This window comes from Globicephala melas, chromosome 18 (genome assembly GCF_963455315.2).
Source record: "Globicephala melas chromosome 18, mGloMel1.2, whole genome shotgun sequence".
NCBI lineage: Eukaryota > Metazoa > Chordata > Mammalia > Artiodactyla > Delphinidae > Globicephala > Globicephala melas.
In genome coordinates, this window is record NC_083331.1 from 12,005,019 (window position 1) to 12,024,424 (window position 19,406).

At 39.0% G+C, this 19,406-nt stretch overlaps 1 protein-coding gene across 4 annotated transcripts in view; it reads right to left on the minus strand.

The window, feature by feature from the left end:
• Positions 1-19,406, minus strand: part of SPART (spartin) — a 377,051-nt gene that overhangs the window by 37,712 nt on the left and 319,933 nt on the right. The window contains exon 1 of one of the 4 annotated variants that reach the window (XM_030882499.2): positions 3,402-3,570. The exons of 1 other annotated variant lie outside the window; for it this stretch is intronic. The gene's annotated coding sequence lies outside the window, so the exon portion shown is untranslated. Of the gene's footprint in view, positions 1-2,482; positions 2,505-3,045; positions 3,224-3,401; positions 3,571-19,406 lie in introns of those variants that run through there. 2 more of the 4 variants (XM_030882495.3, XM_030882500.2) reach the window with 2 other exon arrangements.

The following is a 19,406-nucleotide window of genomic DNA, read 5'->3' on the forward strand; positions in this document are numbered from 1 at the left end:
ACAGTTAAAGGAAATTTTTAAAACTTAGTTTCAACTTACACAAATATTTTTATTAAAGACATGTATGACAGAATAAAAAGCTGTCAGGCATAAATAAATTACATTAAGATAATATCCAGTGGGGGTGGGTAAAAATCAAAGTACAATTTCAAGAAAAAGGAACTGTGTAAAATACCACGTATTGGGCTTCCCTGGTGGCGCAGTGGTTGAGAGTCCACCTGCCGATGCAGGGGACACGGGTTCGTGCCCTGGTCTGGGAAGATCCCACATGCCGCGGAGCGGCTGGGCCCGTGAGCCATGGCCGCTGAGCCTGCGCACCCGGAGCCTGTGCTCCGCAACGGGATAGGCCACATCAGTGAGAGGCCCGCGTACTGGAAAAAAAAAAAACCATGTATTTTTAAAACTGATGGTGATGGCTATAAAAGTGCAATGTGATACTCCTTGAGATACAGTTGAGTGATGTATCAATTTTATATTGAAATGTCAGTATCTATACCACGTGGGAAACTGCGTCCTTTCCAACTACCTGAAAGTATGATGTAAAACATTATAAAACAACCTATCGTGTGCAAGGGGGATAGTTTTACAAAAATTATTTTGGGGGTTCGCAAGCAAATTAAAAACACTGTTCTAAAGCCACTCACTATTATATTGCAAACACAAAATAAACATGGTCTGTGGCGCTTAGAAGCACCGTAATTCACTACCTCTTATTAAGCTCTTTGGATGTGCTTGGCACTGTTCTACGCTCCATTTACTCCTCATATCCTTGGAGGTTTGATCTGATTTAGAAAATCTTTTACAAATATTGAGCAGCTTGCTCAAGAACTAGTAAATGAACTAGTAAATGGAAGAGACAGATTCAAAGAGACAGGCTCAATAGATATTTGTCAAGAAAATGAAATGAAATGTCTGATTCCAAAGCTAAACCTCCTGCTATGCTTACAAGTTAGCAGAGTGAGGGAGGTGTGAAAGGTACTTGGAGTGCTTCATGGTAGACTTACCTCTTAAGCCTTAAAAAAACAGATAACATTTAAAGGCAGAAAGAAGGCACAATAAAGGAACCCTAGGTAGAAGCAGTATGACCTTGCATATATCTTTATTTCAAAGCTTATTTCACATAGTGTGCTGAAAGATTTCCTAAATAATGTGTCACTGAAGGAAATGGGAGAGCTATTCAAAGGGAAGGCAGGCATGTGTGTGCACACACGTGTGTGCATGGGGGTGGGGGTGTGTGATTCCATGGGTCAGCTGCTGCTGAACAGCCTTCCTTGCTGGGCATCTCTACTCTGAAGAGAAAAAAATTTAGCAGGGAGAAGAGCCTGTGTATCTTTCCCGTGAAATGCAGTTGGGAATCTCAACACAGAAAGAAAAAAGTCTGTACTAAAATATTATATTTTTATTTTGTCGTTGTTCTGGGATTTGCTTTATTATCAGTAGCCTCTGAGAAAATGCATTTCACTGGAATAGGACTATACGATGGTGACTTTAGAAAAAAACAATGTCTATCATATCCTTAACCATATTTAAGTGTTTATCAAGTGTCTTGAAAAGATAAAAGCTATTATTACATGATTTGACGCTTGAATTTTGAAAGTTGGGGACAGAAAAAGTCTTTGAAATGTCAATCTGAAGTATTAAATAAAACAGTACCTACACCACTATAACTATCTTCAATCACAACCAAAAGCTGTCTCCAGATACCAATGGCACATTTAAGTTATTTTTTAAACGTTCTAATAAAAGAAGTAAAATATATTTGTTTCAAATATAACCGTGTGTGCGCGCGCGCTTTAAAAAAAATACTGAGGAGCAAAGGTTAAATTCTGAACCAAACCCTTGGACTTAGTTCAATCCCATAAACACTGAAAGTAATAACAATCATGTTAACGGTCAACATCACTAGTAGTCTTTAATAATACAGCTACTCATCTCCCTAGAAGAGCATCAGAAGTTGCTCTAATGCCCGCCCATCTGGCCCTTTACAAAACAAAACAAAAAAAGAAGGAGCGGGAATTTCTTCCAAAGACCTGTCTGTAACTGCCTCCTGTAGCATCCCACCCTACTCTGGCTTGCTAGAGGAACTACACACAATGACGTTTCAGAAAGCCCCACAGGTTAAGAGACGACACACATAAAAGCTTCCTATTTCAAACACGTTTCATATAAAGTCACCAAATGAGGTCCTTTAATGTGAACGAGAGCGAATAAAAAAATAGTTCCATTTATAATGGGGGGGCTTTCTTATATTACCTTTTTTTGACTTGCTTTTGGAAATTTCAAAGAAAACTGCTGAATCCCTATATATTTAGGGAACGTAATTTCACAGGCAACAACAATCTTGAAGGCAAATCCGTTAAATTACAATACACTAAGGCAAATCTCGAGCATTCTCAAGAGTCAGAGTAAAGCAATTCATTACAATTAGAGACTGCAGAACTGTGCCAGGCCTACGGGAACGCAATAATGCCGTGTCACGAACCTGCGCATTCCAAGAGAAACTTCTTCCAGACACAGAAATGAAGTCGGAGGGACCTGCTGCAGTGCTCAATCCCTAATAAACACGAACAATCGTATTCGAAGGAGTAAAATCGCGAGCTATCCGTTCCTAATGTTGACCTTTGTGGAAAGAAAGACTATCGAACTTTCACGAAGCTGTAAGCGCTGGGTGAGGGTGAATAATCGATTCTCAGAGCCAACATAAACACCGGGGGTGGGGCAGCAAAAACTGATCAATAGAGATGCGTCGGGAGGGCTGCGACCGAAGCGAGAAAGGCGGCGCTCTGCGACAAAACAGTAAATAGAGGAGAGGAAGTAGGGAGTGCGAAGGTTCCATAAACCTATGCGATGGGGGCTAACTAAGAACAACTTCTCAGACTATTCTCTCCCAAAATTGCTCCCTTCCCGGAAAGTTTCATCTCCCAGACTTGGATTCGGGGCCGCGGCCTTCTCGCCCGGCCAGCCCGCGGGCTCGGGACGCTCGCACAAACCCGCCCGCCTTGGGGGCCCGCGCAGGGGCGTCCCTCCCGCCGGCCGCAGACCCACCTGTGCCTTCCAGACCTCGGGCGCTTCGGCACCGGCCGAAGAGCTCCCCGGCCGCAGCCCAGCGCCCGCTCCCTCAGACGCGGCGCAGCCGCCGCCGAGCGCTCAGCCGGGACCAGCCCGCCGTTCCGCGGTTTCCTGCGCCCCGCACACTGGCGCCCGCACGCCGGAACTGACAAAGCCTCCGGAGCCGCGCGCCACGTCACGCTGCCGCGCCGCCCGGCCCGCCAGCCCGGCTCCCGCGTGACCCGAGCGCGAGCGCGCAGCCCGCGCAACTCGGCTTTCACGGGAGGCCCACTCGGGCTTTTGCCCGGGGGACTCGTCCCCGCCTGCCCAGCCTAAATTCTGTCCACTCTGACCTTCTCAATGGTCTCTGTGGAGACGTCAGTCCACTTCGAACCCCTGAGTCCCGTAAAACTCTAGGGCGAGAAAAGGCTGGAGGGCGGAAGGCCCGGAGACAACCACTTGAGCCAGCGGCTCAGCGCGGACCCCCAACCATGGTCTCCCGGCCACGTCGACGGCCCCGCGCTTGCGCAGTCTCTTGCTCTCCGCGGACCCCAGGCGGCTGGGGGGAGTGGGCGAGAGCGGTGGGCCGTGAGCGCTCTGACGGCTAGGGGGAGCCGTGTGCGCCAGAAGTCTGTAGCAGCACGGCAAAAAATGTTAAATTCCTGATTCCTAAGGTTAAATAGTAAGTGTGCCGATACCATTTATGATTATGGAAAGCTAACAGGGGAAGATCAGAGTAAACATACTCTACTTTTCTTCAGAAGTTCTTTAAAATTAGTAAGATAGCATAGCTGTGTGGACAGGGAATGCTACCTGCTTTTCCGGTCCTACAAGGATCAAGCCAAAGCAACAGCCCCTGCCCCCGCCCATAAGCCCTGAGGGGAGTTTAGGATGGAGAAAAATCGAAAGCGGTCTCTGCTTTGGATACTGGCCCTAGATAGTAAAGATGCATATCTATGGAATAATGAGCCCAGACTCTTGCATCTTCCCATATAGAGAGAAGCACTAAGATCATGAACTTTAGACGTCTGTTCTTTGTGATTAGCGGTAATCTTTTGATGTTCTACCACATTTTTAAAGCAAAAAAAAAAAAAAAAAAAAACCAAAACCAGAAAGCCCCACAGAACTCCTACATATCCTGGTTCCTCCCTTATCTCTTCAGAGCAGTTCCTCAGAGTTATCTGAGAGGCTGTGTCCCAGGCAACTGTCCTTAGTAAGAGCCCTGAATAAAACTTAATCTTGAAACTTTTAGGTTGTATGTTTTTCTTCAGTCAAAAGATGTCAGATTTTATACTCTTGAATAGACCTGCCTTAAAAAACTATATACATATGTATACATACATATATATGATGTGCCCTGAGCTCTTAAGACTAAGTGACTTTTTTAAGGATGGCAGAGACTTAATTCCAGATGAATTGTTACTCCCCTCAATCAAAATTAATTAATGATTGGGAATATTGGATGACTACTGGGGGGGAGGCTTTTAAATTTAAAATCTGGTAGTGCCACTTGGTAGTTCTCTGGAGTCTCAGAAAGATAACAGCCAGCCATCCCAAAGAGAAAAACCTCTAAGTGTTGTATACATTAACACAGTGGTTTTAGATGATTTTGCTCTTACACACCTTAAAAAGAATTCTGAAAAACTGTGACTCTGTACCTTCTCCCTCATTTTTAGATGGAGCATCAAAATTTTTCATCTCACTTAGAGAGTTGCAAGGGATGCAAATTGTTTTATTGTAAATTGACATTCTAAAATGAAACAGTTACGTAACTTTGAATTGTAGCCAGTGGAACCTAAATACCAGATAATTTTATATCCATCATCAGTTTTTAAAACTATATTAACAAGCTTTTCTTTAATAGGAGGAAATTTTACATCATTCCTTTTCTTCTTAAACTCATATCTCCATATCACTTGATGAAATTTTATCCCAATATTTATTTATTCTGGTTAGATATGGCCCCCCAAAATATAATCAATAAAAGAAAAAAAATGGTAAATTGTACATCATCAGAATTAAAACCATTTGCTCTTCAAAAGACACCATCAAGAAATTGAAAATACAACCTATAAACTATGAGAATATATTTTCAAATCATCATATTTTACATGTATTTCAAACATACAAAGAACACTTATAACCTAATAATTAACAAGATAAGTAATATAATTTTAAGTGGGCAAAAGATTTGAATAGGCAATTCTCTGAAGACATACAAATATCCAGAAAGCACATGAAAAGATTCTCAGTGTCATTAGTCTTTAGGGAAATGCAAATCAAAAACACAGTGAGATGTCATTACTTACCCACTAGAATGTTTGTAATAAACAAGATAGATACTAACTGGTGTTGTACAAAGATGTGGAGAAATTCAAACCCTCATGCATTACTGGTAGCAATGTAAAATGATGCAGTCACTTTTTGATAAACAATTTGTTTCTTGAAAAGTTATACATAGACTTGCTATATGACCTAGCAACTCCTCTCATAGGTGGGACTGTGTAGACATATGTTTTCATTTTACTTGGTTCAAAACATCAAGTGATGATGCTGTTATAAAACTCTTTTCACTCCTATTTATTTAGTTTGTTTAGGTGGATAGAGTTTCTCAGTTTTCACATCTATAAATATTAAAATTGAAATAGAATGGATGCTGAATTCTGTCTTGTTCTGGAAATAGAGTACATATAATACAAACAATAATACAAATACTTGTATACACAAAGTGCACAAGTGTACTTGATAGAGATGTTCATAGCAACATCATTTAAAACAGGCAAAAAGTGAAAATAATCCAAATATCAATCAACCAATGAAAGGATCTTTGAAAATGTGGTATGTCCATACAATGGAATATTGCTCTATCCCCAAAATGAATGAAATAGTGATATATACCACAACATGGATGAACCTCAAAAACACTATGCTCGGTGAAAGAAGCCAGACAAAGACATATATTTCTGTTTCAATGATTTTTTTTTTAAAGAGACAGAAAGTAGATTATTGGTTGCCTAGGTCTGGAGTTAGTAATGGAATCGACTGTAAATGGGCACAAGGTTTTCTTTTTAGGGTGATGAAAATGTTCTAAAATTAGATTGTGATGATGGTTGTACAGCTCTGTAAGTATAATAAAATTCATTGAATTGCACACTTAAAATGAGTGAATTTTATGATATATAAATTATATTTTAAACAGTTTAAAAAATATCTCCTGCATTGAGTATGATAATTATTTATATTATATGTATTCTACATTTGGATAAATATTTATTGAAGAAAGAGTATATATTTATTGGAAATATATCTTGATGAGGTGAAAGCAACTCTTTTTCTCAATTAATTCATCTATTTGCAGATGATTATCATTTATTTCTAGAATGGGACAGAATTCAGCATCAATTCTATTCTATTTTTAATATTTAAAAATGTAAAGCCTGAGGAACTCTGTCCACATTAAAAAAAAACAGAAGTAACAGAAGGAATTTTATAAGTGCATTGTCACTCAATTCTTCGAACTACTTCCAAATCATATGCCCTGAATCACTTTACAATATATCATTCAAATTTGTTTTTTAATCCAATAGATCCTTCTTCCATTCTTTTTTAAATTAAAGAATTGGAAATCACTTGATTGCAAAAATATCTGTCACCAAGTGGGTATAGTTATTTACTTCTTCAGTTTCTGGGAAGAACACCAAGAAGACTTTACTAAGATTGACCATCTGGTACCACTGAGGCCCCAGCATCCTTAGTGGTGCCACACTCAAGGTAGTGACTGCATCCCGCTAGTGGTGGCTGGGCACAAGAATGGAGCCTCCACTTCTCTGCCACACACCCAGAACTTAGCTTCAGCAATAGGTCGCTGGAGGCAGGAGGAGATATGCTGGTGCCCTGCCCCTCCCAGGCAAACAGCCCTCCCACTGCTAGCTGTGGCACAAGGGAGCCCTGTGTTCTGTGCTGTACCAGTCTGGAGAGGAGTTTCTGCCTCGCTGAGCTGGGAGCGTAGAGGGAGGGAATGGCTCCTGATAATACCACAGACTCTCACTGTTCTTACGGAGTTTTAGATCTTTTGAGGAGTGGTCTGCAGAGCGCGTCATGCTGTTATGCCAGAATTGGAATTCTCAATAAGCTGTTTTAATCGTCTTACTGAAAATGCACAAAAATCTAAAATCATGTTGAAGTTTTCATCTCTGTGTTTTATCCTCTATAACTTGATTAATTTGGCACCCCCTGGAAAACATTACCCCTGTATTTTAAATGATCACCATAATGTGTGTTACTTGGTTAATTTTCAGGCTCCTTTACTTACGTAGGCTCCTTCCAAGGCAGCCCATGAAATGTGCTCACTTATATGTTTCAGTAAAACTCACAGAAAGAAAAAAGATTTTATCAACAATCAGTTAAGACTGCTGACTCTTTACACTTGAATTCCCTTCCTGTCCTTGGTGTTGACATGGCTGTAGCACTTCTGGGATGTGGGTAAGGAGAAGTTGAGTTGGTTGTACATATAATTATGAGATATGTTTATAGTCAATTCTGTGTATGATTAAGTTATCGCTAGCCATCCTGTTGTAGTACTGACTTCCAGGAAAATTCCTGCTCTGCTGGCTTACCTGTTGCCCTAACATAAAGATGCCAGCTCAGGGTCATATTGCTCTGTGAATGTATCCTACAGCACACTGCATCAAAAGACAGGTGGAGGAGAAACAACGTTTGAAATACATGGGGCCAGAAGCTAATCTATTTAAAATTATTCCAGTCATCAGACTTGTAAAAGTATAAGCAAATAATTTCGGTCTCATCAATGACTAGTCAGAAACCTATATTAGTAGCTCTTATAAACTTGACAATTGTAAAAAATTATGACAGTATCAATATTGAATTGTGAAGATGAAATAACTTTCCTTTACTATATTTTTAAAACTTATCCTAATAAACCATGCCCGAGGAAAAAAACGAATTCTCTTATTTTTTTTATGGAACGTATTACAAAATCATTTTCATATGAAGAAGTAATGAGTATAGAGCCAAGAAAAGAAAAAAAGAATCACGAGATATGTTAAATACTTAATAAAAGATTTATATTATTTTTTCCGGATTTTGTGATGTCTGGACAATTTGTCAGCTTTTTCAAATTTGTAATTTTGGTGTAAAATTTGTAATTTTGGTGATTTATTTTTCATATTCTTAATAAATACTCACTTTTGTTCCTAATTTTGTTTTTTTCTTACAGAAGTCCACCCAAATTATAAAAACAGCAAGCATCACATAACTGGATCTTCCCCTGCTCCTAAGGCTGAAGAGGTACTTGAGATTAGCAGAAAATAATTGTTTTTATTTTATTATATCTTGCTGAGATAAAAATAAAAAGGGTCAGAGAGTCAAAACAGGCTGATGAGAATCAGAGCTTTTATCTAGTATTAAACTTTACTATTATAATAATTTAAAAGAATACAAGTGACTATGAGACACAAGCAAATAATGGAGATTTCTGAAACCACCAACCCAGTCCCCTGGGTTTTCCCACATCACCTAGGAACACACCCCGGGGCCCAGATCTACCCTTTGAGATCACCAAGTAAGGTATGCCAGGTATCACATAAAGGGAACTATTTCCATTATGAACTATCTCCAGTTTATACTTAGATAATTATATGGCTGACACTGACATTGCCCAGTGGGCCATTCCATGGACAGCCATAAATTCCAGGTTTACTTACCTTAAACCATCTGCACGTACCATTTCATAGACGGGACTTTCCACTGTCTTTGCACCACTGTATACCTTGGCCCAATTAGCATGTTTGCATGATTTGATTTGGTCATTTTCACTTGGGCATCCAAAGTTAGCAACAATTGGTTGTAGACCAGCTGCTAATACATAACTTCCAATTGATTTCCCCTGTCTTTTGTTCTCACCAGATTCTTCTCAAAAGTCATGCATTCTCGGGGGATTTCCCTGGTGGTGCAGTGGTTAAGACTCCATGTTCCTGATGCAGGGGGCCAGGGTTGGATTCCTGGTCAGGGAACTAGATCCCACATGCACACTGCAGCCGAGCGTTCTCATGCCGCAACTAAGAGTTTGCATGCCGCAACTAAGGAGCCCACCTGTCACAACTAAGACCCAGCACAACCAAAATAAAATAATAAATGTTAAAAAAAAAAAAAGTCATTCATTCTCTAACAATAGTGAAGAATTGGAAGAGGCAGGTGAGGTCTTTAAATGAAACTACCATTTTTTTCACACACTCTACACTATATCTGATTTAATAACATCCCCCCCGCCCCCGCCAAATACTCCTCCTTTTCTAAGGCCTTTACCTGAAATATGGATGTCTAAGACAGGGAAAGATGGGAAGCCCTAAGGTTGGTTTAGGATGGTTTAAAGGCGATTTCTCCTCAAAGAGTATTTTGACTTGTCCTTTTATTTGGCATTCTTGAGATTTTTACACCCTGGGCAATGCCGGAATAAGATTTGGGGAGGTGAGAGCTGTGTGTTTTTTTATGCAAAGTAGGAGGAGTTTGTTTTGTTTTGTTGAGAAGTTCTAATATGAAAGTTTGATATGAAAGTAGGAAAAGAGATGTTAGGAAATAACACATAAGAAATTAAAATCTGGAAATTGATTATCTGGAGACTCCTTTATCCTTGTAAAGTCTTTGTGTGCCTCGAGTGGTGTGCCTGCCCCACTTTAAAGATGGTGATACATATCATGTACTTGTAGCTGAGTGCCTAGGACCACTAGTTCTGGAATCCGAGTGCCTGGGCTGAAAGCAACCTTCATGTCACAGTTGCTATTACTTAATCACTCTGAGCCTGTTTTCTCATCTGTAATATGGAGGTTTGATAATAGGACCTACCTCAGAGGGTAGTTATCTAAAGTAACTGAAATAACTTATTTATAGTTGTGCTCAATAAATATATATATATATATATATTTTTTCTTTTTGCGGTACGCGGGCCTCTCACTGTCGTGGCCTCTCCCGTTGCGGAGCACAGGCTCTGGACGCACAGGCTCAGCGGCCATGGCTCACGGGCCCAGCCGCTCCGCGGCATGTGGGATCTTCCCAGACCGGGGCACGAACCCGTGTCCCCTGTATCAGCAGGCGGACTCTCAACCACTGCGCCACCAGGGAAGCCCTGAATAATTTTTTAAAATGTAATTTTATCTTCATTAACAGTGAAGTTATTTTCTTTCAATTAAGAATTTGTTTCAGAGGGAAGGAAGGAAGGAAGACCTGGAGGGAAAGAGAGGCAGGGAAGGAAAAGAGGGAGAATAGGGATTGGGGAAGGTAGTGTTGGAAAGGGGGAAAGTTAAATAGAATTTTAGGAAAATCACTTAGGTATAAATTCTAAAAAAAAAAAAAAAAAAGGGAAATGTGAATACTATTTTAACTCTGTCACAGTGCCACTAATAAAAACAATAATATTACATAGAATTATTTTGATAACACAAGTGTTCTCAGAAGGAAAATCTATCGATACTTGTTAGTGAATTTTAGGAATGATATATGCCTATTTAAGTATTTAGGCATGTCATAGCCACTATAATTACAATTCCTGGGTGATAATGTAAAAGACTTAAGTAGAAGCCAGCATTTTAGTTAGATGAATGTGCTAAAAGTTTTATAAATTATAATAGATTCAATTTCATCCAGGTTGTCCAGCTTGTTTTATCCACATGCTGAAAATATATTGTATTTTTCTCTTCATCTATTATATGATATTGTCAAGGGGGTTAGAAAACCCAATGAGTGTATCACATAATTATGAATATCATTAAAAGGAAAAGTGTCCAAATTACTTTAGACATGAAGTGAGTTAGTTATTAGTGCATCCCTCTCATGAACTGATCTAGCTTATCACTGGTGATATAACCTAATTGGTCCAAGCTCATGTTGAAATCAATAGGATGACTCAGTATAAAATAAAACTCCTGGTAAGTGCATTATGTTGAGGACTAATGTGATAATATTCTAAAAGTTCTACATGAGGCTAGGTCTATGATATTATATTTTCCTTTGTTAAACTGTTCATCTATGAAAAGCATGCATTTGATGAAAGATCAACAACTGTGATGTTCTTAGTACAGTATAATTTTCCTCTTGCAGACCAAATAGTGGGTGATGGACAAATGCATCATTTAAAAAATTGAATAATAAGTAGATAAAAGTAATTTCTTACCCATAGAGTTAGAGATACATATGTAGTCTTTGTAAATTCCATATTTCCATATAAAGTATACAGTCTGTTCTTTAGCAAATACATAAATATCCTTCAAAAAATCTATTAATTAAACTAGGGAAAACAATTCCTTTAACATTTCTTACTAACCTGATTTGGCTTAGTTCTGGTCAAATTGATACTTTTTATATTATAAAGAGGCTAATGACTTGCTCAGTAAACTACCTTATTTCCTATATACTTGTATGCATATTAGGTGGAGTTTAACACCAGACACGAAAGTTCTTATTCTGCCTGGCTTCAGGAAACATAAGCCACTTATAGTCAAGGTGAGTCCCAGAGGACACAGGCAAATGAGACGAATAAATGAAAGAATACTCACAGCATTTTGTAATACTGTTACTGTATTAGAAATGAGCAAAGATTGGCAACAAGTGGAGTGAGGAATGAGAAGCAGTGCACACTGAGAAGAGAGAAGACAGGCAACCTGGTAGATTGACAAAAAACTCTGAAGAAAAAAGTTGCCTCCTTTTGCATTTGAAGCTGTTTTTGCTATTGTGATGTACGAAGCCTAAATTTCCTGAATCCTTTAGTGCAGTTTGCCCAAAAATCCATTGTGTTTTGTTTAATTTTGGCTAGAAATTTTGGAAAGAGCCTCAGTATGTCTTGCTTACATGGTGCAGAAGAAGACAAATATGCGAATGACGCTGAACTGAACTAAATTAGGGAAAGCAAAGGCTCAGAAACAGGGTGTCCTTAAGACTGTAACCCCTTGGGAATGTCTGGACATTTGGATGAGAGCATCAGATTTTCTACAAGAGGTGGAGATGGAGACTCAAAGAAAATGGCAATGCCCTTCAGTCAAAGACTAGCAAGAATACACCTGAAATCTGAACTTCTGTTTCAACACTGCTTGACTTTTTGTAGGAGAAACCTGTAAGTGGAATATGAAAGAACCCCTTGATAAAACAGCAAAGCAGTTTCATTTTCTGCATTATTAAAATGGTGATTATATTTACGTATCCCATGTATACTTGTAAAGGTTTTCCAAGTTCTGTGTAATTAGGGATTATAAGCATCAAGGGAAGAGGATATCTTTAGAGCTGGTTGGCTAGTTAGACGTGGCTCCCTTCCCCTTCTTGAGTATATCACCTATGGTGAAGCTAAGAAGAAAAATATGTGATGAATTGCTGGTAAAAACCACTGAACACCAGGAATTCATTGTTGGACAACCTCGATTGTCTTGGGGGGATTCCCCTTCCAGAACAGCTAATTCTTTTCTGGCATATTCAGGCAATTTGGATAGAAAGATCTAGGTCCAGAAATTCCATTCTCAGCACTCTCCATACTTGGGGCTGACGCATCCCAGCCTGATGGTCCCCAAAACTGATGTTACAGCAGATGACACAATACTTGACACAGATCTGAATGCATCAGTTCATAGAGAGTTCAGAAGCAGAGATGCTATTCATGGAAAAAAAAAAGAAAAGTCTGCTATTTTATGAAACTTTGCAAAAATACACCAAGGGTTACATTTTACAGTTAAAAATTTCAAACAATTCTCTCCAGAAATTCTTTCTTTGTTGTTCGGTCATATTTATTTCCTGAACAGTCTGTGTTTCTTAGTCTTTTTTGCATGTTTGGATTGCTAACTGATGATGTTGCTTTAAAAATAAAGTCTCTTTTCCTAAAGTAATACAAACTTTAAGCAATATTATTTTCCTAATAGAGCTGCAAATACTTGGTGCCATAACTAATATATGAAGATGAGAAATCTAATGAATTTGAATTTATTTTTTTCTAGAGTCCCAGTTTGTCTGGAACACTTAAGTATTGTTATTACCAACAAAAAAAGTTATTGGCTATTAAAAAAATCACATTCAGGACAGAAGTAGATCTTGAGAATGCCTATTTCTTTTAAAAGAGCCAGTTCTGCCATCCAAAAAATTTATTTATTTTAATTTACATATAGACAAGTCCCGTGGTGTCAGAACACAGCATAACTAAGCATCACTGAACTTTATTTAGTCGCAAGGCTTGATTGTAACAGTGGGGTGCGTCTTATGCAGTTCTGAAGTGACAGAAATTAAAATGCTAACAAAATCAAGTTTAAAACAGCCCACAGAAAACTGTGTATATATTAAGCCTACTCTCAGAGTCTCTAAATTACTCCATCAGAGTAAGTTAAGTAAGGACTTTTGGAATTTGTTTATTCTTTTAGATAAAAACAGTTTGTATTAAATTTTTTGAAAAAATAAATTTGGGGCGATAGTAATAAATAGCATTTTTGTGAAGCCCAACTCTGTGGAAGGTCCTCTGCTGGCCATTTTATTTCAACCCCACCTCCCCAACAATGAATCAACAAGGAGGCAATTGTCAGATGAAGAAATGAAAGCTCAGAAGGTTTATGTAATGTATTCTAAACCACACAGCAAGTATCTGACAAAGTCAAGATTCCCAAAGATTTTCAGAATTATTTTGTTGAAATTAACATTTTGTTGAATAACTACTACTGTATGTCCAGTATGAGTAGTTTCCATATAATATCTTTGAATTCCTCCAAAAGCCATATAGAATGAGGTTTATTTACATTCAGTAACATGATCAAAATCTCATGGCTAGTAAGTGGTAAAGCTATAATTTTTTTTTCTTTTTTTTTTTTTTTTGCGGTACGCGGGCCTCTCACTGTTGTGGCCTCTCCCGTTGTGGAGCACAGGCTCAGCGGCCATGGCTCACGGGTCCAGCCGCTCTGTAGCATGTGGGATCTTCCCGGACCGGGGCACGAACCCGCGTCCCCTGCATTGGCAGGTGGACTCTCAACCACTGCGCCACCAAAGAAGCCTTAGACCTATAATTTAAACTGGAATCTTTGACTTTAAAACGTCAGCATTTCCTACTATAACACAGCGTCCTGTTGGTTATCTAGTGCTCAAGAGGTGACATCCTTTGGAAGAATCTGAAACATCCTACTAAAGAAAATTTTACCAAGACTAGAAATTTGGTGGTTTCTTCGATTTAGTTCCAAAAATAAACATATACTTGAATCATGAACTCTCAAATGGGCTCATGTTAGAATCCTTACCACTATTACCTACTACCTACCTAAACTTGGGCAATTTACCCTCAAAGCTTCAGTTCTCACCTTTATATAATTGGGATAACAATAACTACTTTGGAGGACTGTGTTAGCCATTAAATAAGATAATGTACGCAACACTCTGTACCCTACAAAGAGGCAGCAGTTTGGAGTGGTTAAGAGCAGAGACCCTAAAACCAGCTGCCTGAGTTCAAGTTCTGAGTCTGTCATGTCGGCTCTGTGATCTTAGGCAAATTTACTTTACCCATCTGTATCACCATTTCCTCACTGGTAAAACGAGGTAATGATAATAACTGCTTCATGGGTTAGTATGTGTAAAGTGCTTAGGAAAAATTGTTCCATTAAATTAAATGTGCCTGGCATACTGTAAGCACTATTTAAGACGCTGTTAAATTTTAAGAATACTTTGAACATAGTAGATGCTGAATATGTAGATGCAGAGTAGCTACTTTGCAGTTACTTGGGTGATTTGAATATTATATAAATATAAACTATTATAATGGGACTTCCCTGGTGGTCCAGTGGTTAAGAATCTGCCTTCTAATGCAGGGGACTCGGGTTCGATCCCTGGTCGGGGAACTAAGATCCCACATGCTGCAGGGCAACTAAGCCCCTGTGCCACAACTACTGAGCATGTGAGCCACAACTAGAGAGGCTGAACCACAGCTAGAGAGAGAAGTCCGCACACCGCAATGAAAGATCCCGCATGCCACGACAAAGATCCCGCGTGCCCCAACTGAGACCCAATGCAGCCAAAAATAAATAAATAAATAAATAAATAAATAAATATTAGAAAAAACAAATTTTAAAATGTTACAATATATAATACATATTATAATATTACATATATATTATAATAGTACATATATTATATATTTAATATATATATTAAACTGGAATTAACATTTTTGATCTTTGGAGAAGATTCCTTTATTGCTATTAAAGGAACATGTAAAATTAAACCAGCAGCCCCAGAATGATTAGTCTTGTAGCTACCTTAATAAGTTCCCTGGAGTTGGGGAGTGGGGAAGTGAGGTGGAGAGGAAGGGATTAAGCATATTTTTCAGATTTGGGGGTTAAGCAACTGATTGTGCCTGTAAGTGCTATTTACTGAGATGGGAGACACTGGAGAAGGACTGCACACAAGAGAACGAACAACTGTTTAGTGTCTCCCAGGTACCGAGCATTGTGCTAGGCACTTTGTATACATATTGCATCATTTCACTCTCAGCATCACCCTATGGGTATTACTCTCTCCATTTTATAGATCTGTGAAAATCTTTGAAGAAGTGAGTTGTGCCATATAGGCAAGTGAATCAACTTGTCAAATAAAAGAGTTTTTTATGTGAAGTGGTAAGAATCCCCCACCCCACCCCCCAACCTCCTCCCCTGCCCTTAAGTTCTGAAATTTACATTTATATTTATTTTGTTGTGTTGGAATAGTCACTACTGAAACCCAAAGAGACCCTTTCCTATTATCCCTGTAGTCCTTTATTTAATACCTCCATAGACAAAGAAACTTTTGAGATGTGATGCAGGCTATAAAACTTCAGTAATAACTTGGAAATCTGTAGTTAAATTACTCTGCCCAGAAATGTCATGGGAGTTGCTGTATTTCTCTAATACTTGCTTTAGGCACAGACATACTAACATGGAGCTAAAATTCACCGTGTAATAATATTGCACATTCACTTAGTAATGTTACCTGTATCAATTTCAACATTAATATAATGTAATTGGTTGCAGCTGAAAGCAAATCAAAGTATATGTTTCTACTCCAATCTTCTGAATAATGCATGCCATCTGCATTACCTCAAACATTTGGGAACAAAATGCATTAAAGTAAGCAGAACCTCAAATGCTCAAAAGAATTTGTCTTTCTAAGGGTGATACTTCTTAACTTTCTAACAAAAAAGACATCCTGAATCAGAACCCTTGATGTTTTCAAACAAAAGCTCCACTAGAGGAAATTTTCCTTCGTTTTAAAAATTTACTATAGTGCAAATATTAGGTAGAACCACACGAAGCACTGATACAAGCACTTTCATATGGTTCCACCTAATAGATCATAAAGAGTATAGTTCATAAATCTCAGGGAACATTAACTACCATAGTTATTTTTTAAATCCTTGCATCCTTCAAAAGTCCTCTTTCATTCTGATGGAAAACCAAAACTGAAAGCTTTCTAAACTTTACTAAGTATTTATTGCTACTATTTACTTTTTAAATTATATTACAATATTCTTATAATCAAGCTATACTGATTACAATAGATATATTTACAATCAATATATTTGTTCTTTGATTTTAAGATCAATTCTTGATATCATGAATATCAATAATAACTATATTTTATGCTGTGTGATGCTCCACGGTGTCAGCATGCTTGGGCAGATATCACCTTGTGTGGTCCCTACGACCCTTCATTTTAGGTGGCTGTTATTATCACTCCAGCCCTCACAGCAGACGTGTGGCAAATACTACCCACATCTTATGGAAGAGGAAACAGAGGCTCAGTGAGGTGACCTGCCATGAAGGGGCTTGGCTAACCCAGATCTCAGGAGTCATAGCTCCTGAGTGCAATATATTTGCTACTTCTCTGTTAAACAACCTGTCCAGCAGTGACTCAGTTACTGGGGGAAAAAAATGGATTCCAACACCACAGTCTGAAGGAGGCACTGCTGTCAGACAGGACACATCCCAGGATGTAGAATCCCTGACTCCTCTCTCCCCTCTGGGCTCTTTCTGTGCTCCAGCCCCCTTCGGGCAGCTTCCCCACCAAAGTCAAGAGGAAGCTCATGGCCATGGCCAGGTGGAAGCTGCAGGGGCCATAGGGGGAGCCCTTCCCTCGCCCACAGGGGTTGCCTGGTGCCTGACAAAGCTCCAGAGCCTGATGCCTCTCAGCTGCTAACCCAAAATCAGCAGCAGGAAAGCAGACCATAATGTGGAAGAGGAAGACTTTTTTTGAAAATGTGATTTTGTTCCTGGGGAATTTAAAAATTAATTTTATTCCCACTGCTCTTTTTGTGTATGGGAGGTTATTTTCCCATGTGCTGGCATGAAGTGACCTCTTTATTAATTTTCTGTTGATGATTATGAAGGTGGTAGAAGGGCAGGATTGGCTGGACCAGGGCTCTGCATTCTTCAATGTGCATACACGTCCTCTGAAGGCTTTAAAAAACAGATTCAGATTCCATAGGTCTGGGGTGGGGCCTGAGATTCTGCATTTCTGGCAAGCCCCCAGGGAATGCCAGTGGTTCTGGTCCACAGACCACATTTTGAGTAGCATGGCACTAAATCACTTCAAACGATCCTTATATACTGAAGGATCTATGAGAATAGGCTACATCTAAAGATTATTAATGATTTTTATGTTTTCTGGAAGCAACAACAACCAAAAAGAAAAACTAGCTGATTTTACTTTTCCTTTGTTAATTTTTCTATGGAAGTGTCTGAATGCAATAGAATTCTTTTTCCTAGTGTCTGGGAATAAACCAGGTGTTGGGTCGAACAGGTGTTTCTCTCTTAGATACCCAGAGCCACAGAGAAATGCAGGGGCTACTTCCTCTTGTTTCACCCTCTCCTAGAATTTTCCCTTCTAGTCTTCTCTGCCTCTGCCTGATTCTTTTCTTTGTTCCTGTAAAGATTTAGGGTTGTTATTTGCTGGAGACCGACTGTAGCAGGAATGTCACAGTTGTTTTAGCTTGTGCAGTTGGTTGCATTCTTTTGAAATTAGCCTGAAATTAGATCGCTGCTCAAGAGAAGCATGAAATATCAGCACACAATATCTTACTCCAAGTTATCCAGCAACTTTGGATCAGCCCTGTCTAGATGGGCATGTCCAAGGCTATCCACAGTGATTCTGCTGCAGCCTCGTTTTTAAAAAATAATAAACTTTTTTATTTTGAAATAAAGACAAAGATGCAAAAATACTGGTTTGTGGACTCTTCACCCAGCTTTCCCCCAAAATAACATCTTACATAACCATAGTACTTTATCAAAAATGAAATTTATACCAGTACAGTACTATGAACTCAATTACAGACCTTACTTGGATTTCACCAGTTTTTACATGCACTCTTATGGGGGGAAGGGCAGTGTACAGTACTATGAAATTATATAGATTCATGTAACCACCATCACAATCTGACACATTGTTAAATATTGGTATCCCCCAGAATTTTGTTCCGAGCCCTTCCCAGTTTTCATTTTTCACATGCTCCCTGGACCTTCTCATCCATAATTGTGACGTTAACTGTCTTTTGTATTTGGATAATTTTCAAATTGATAACCCTAACCTCTCTCTTGAGCTCTCTACCTAACCATTTCACGGCCTACTTCTGGACTCTCACTCAATATTTTATCTGCACTTTAAACTTCACCATATCCAAAACTGAACCAGTATTCCTTCATTTTAAAATGAAATAGTCCCTATATGGGCAGATAGCACCCTGTAGCCCAGCCAGAATACCCAGGGATCAGGCTAGATGCATCCATCATCCACGTTCCACCTCCACATAATAAAAGCAGTTGACACTCCTATGGCAGGTACCAACCAAAACTGATTAGCTTATTTCATCCTGAGAGCGATCCTAAGCCTTGTCGGAAATGGCTCCAAGCTTCCTGAGGCCTGAAACTTGTACGGTTTTAGGGGTTCTTGTAAAGTAAAAGGACAAAAAAGTGTAAGCATCAAGAAACCCTGCAATATGGTACAACATGGATGAACCCTGAAGAAAGACATTATTATGCTAAGTGGAATGAGCCAGTCACAGAAGGACAAATACTGCATGATTCCACTGATATGAGATAGCTGAGATAGTCAAACTCATAGAATCAGAGAGTAGAATGACGGTTACAAGGGGCTGGCAGGAGGGGGAAATGGAGAGGTGCTAATCAACAGGTATAAAGTTTCAATTATGCAAGATGAGTAAATTCTAAAGATCTGCTGTAGAACATTGTGCCTATATGGTTAACAGTACTATATTGTACACTTAAAATTTTGTTAAGAGGATAGATCTCATGTTAAGTGTTCTTACCACAAGAGAATAAAATTTTAAAAAAAGAAAGAAAATTACA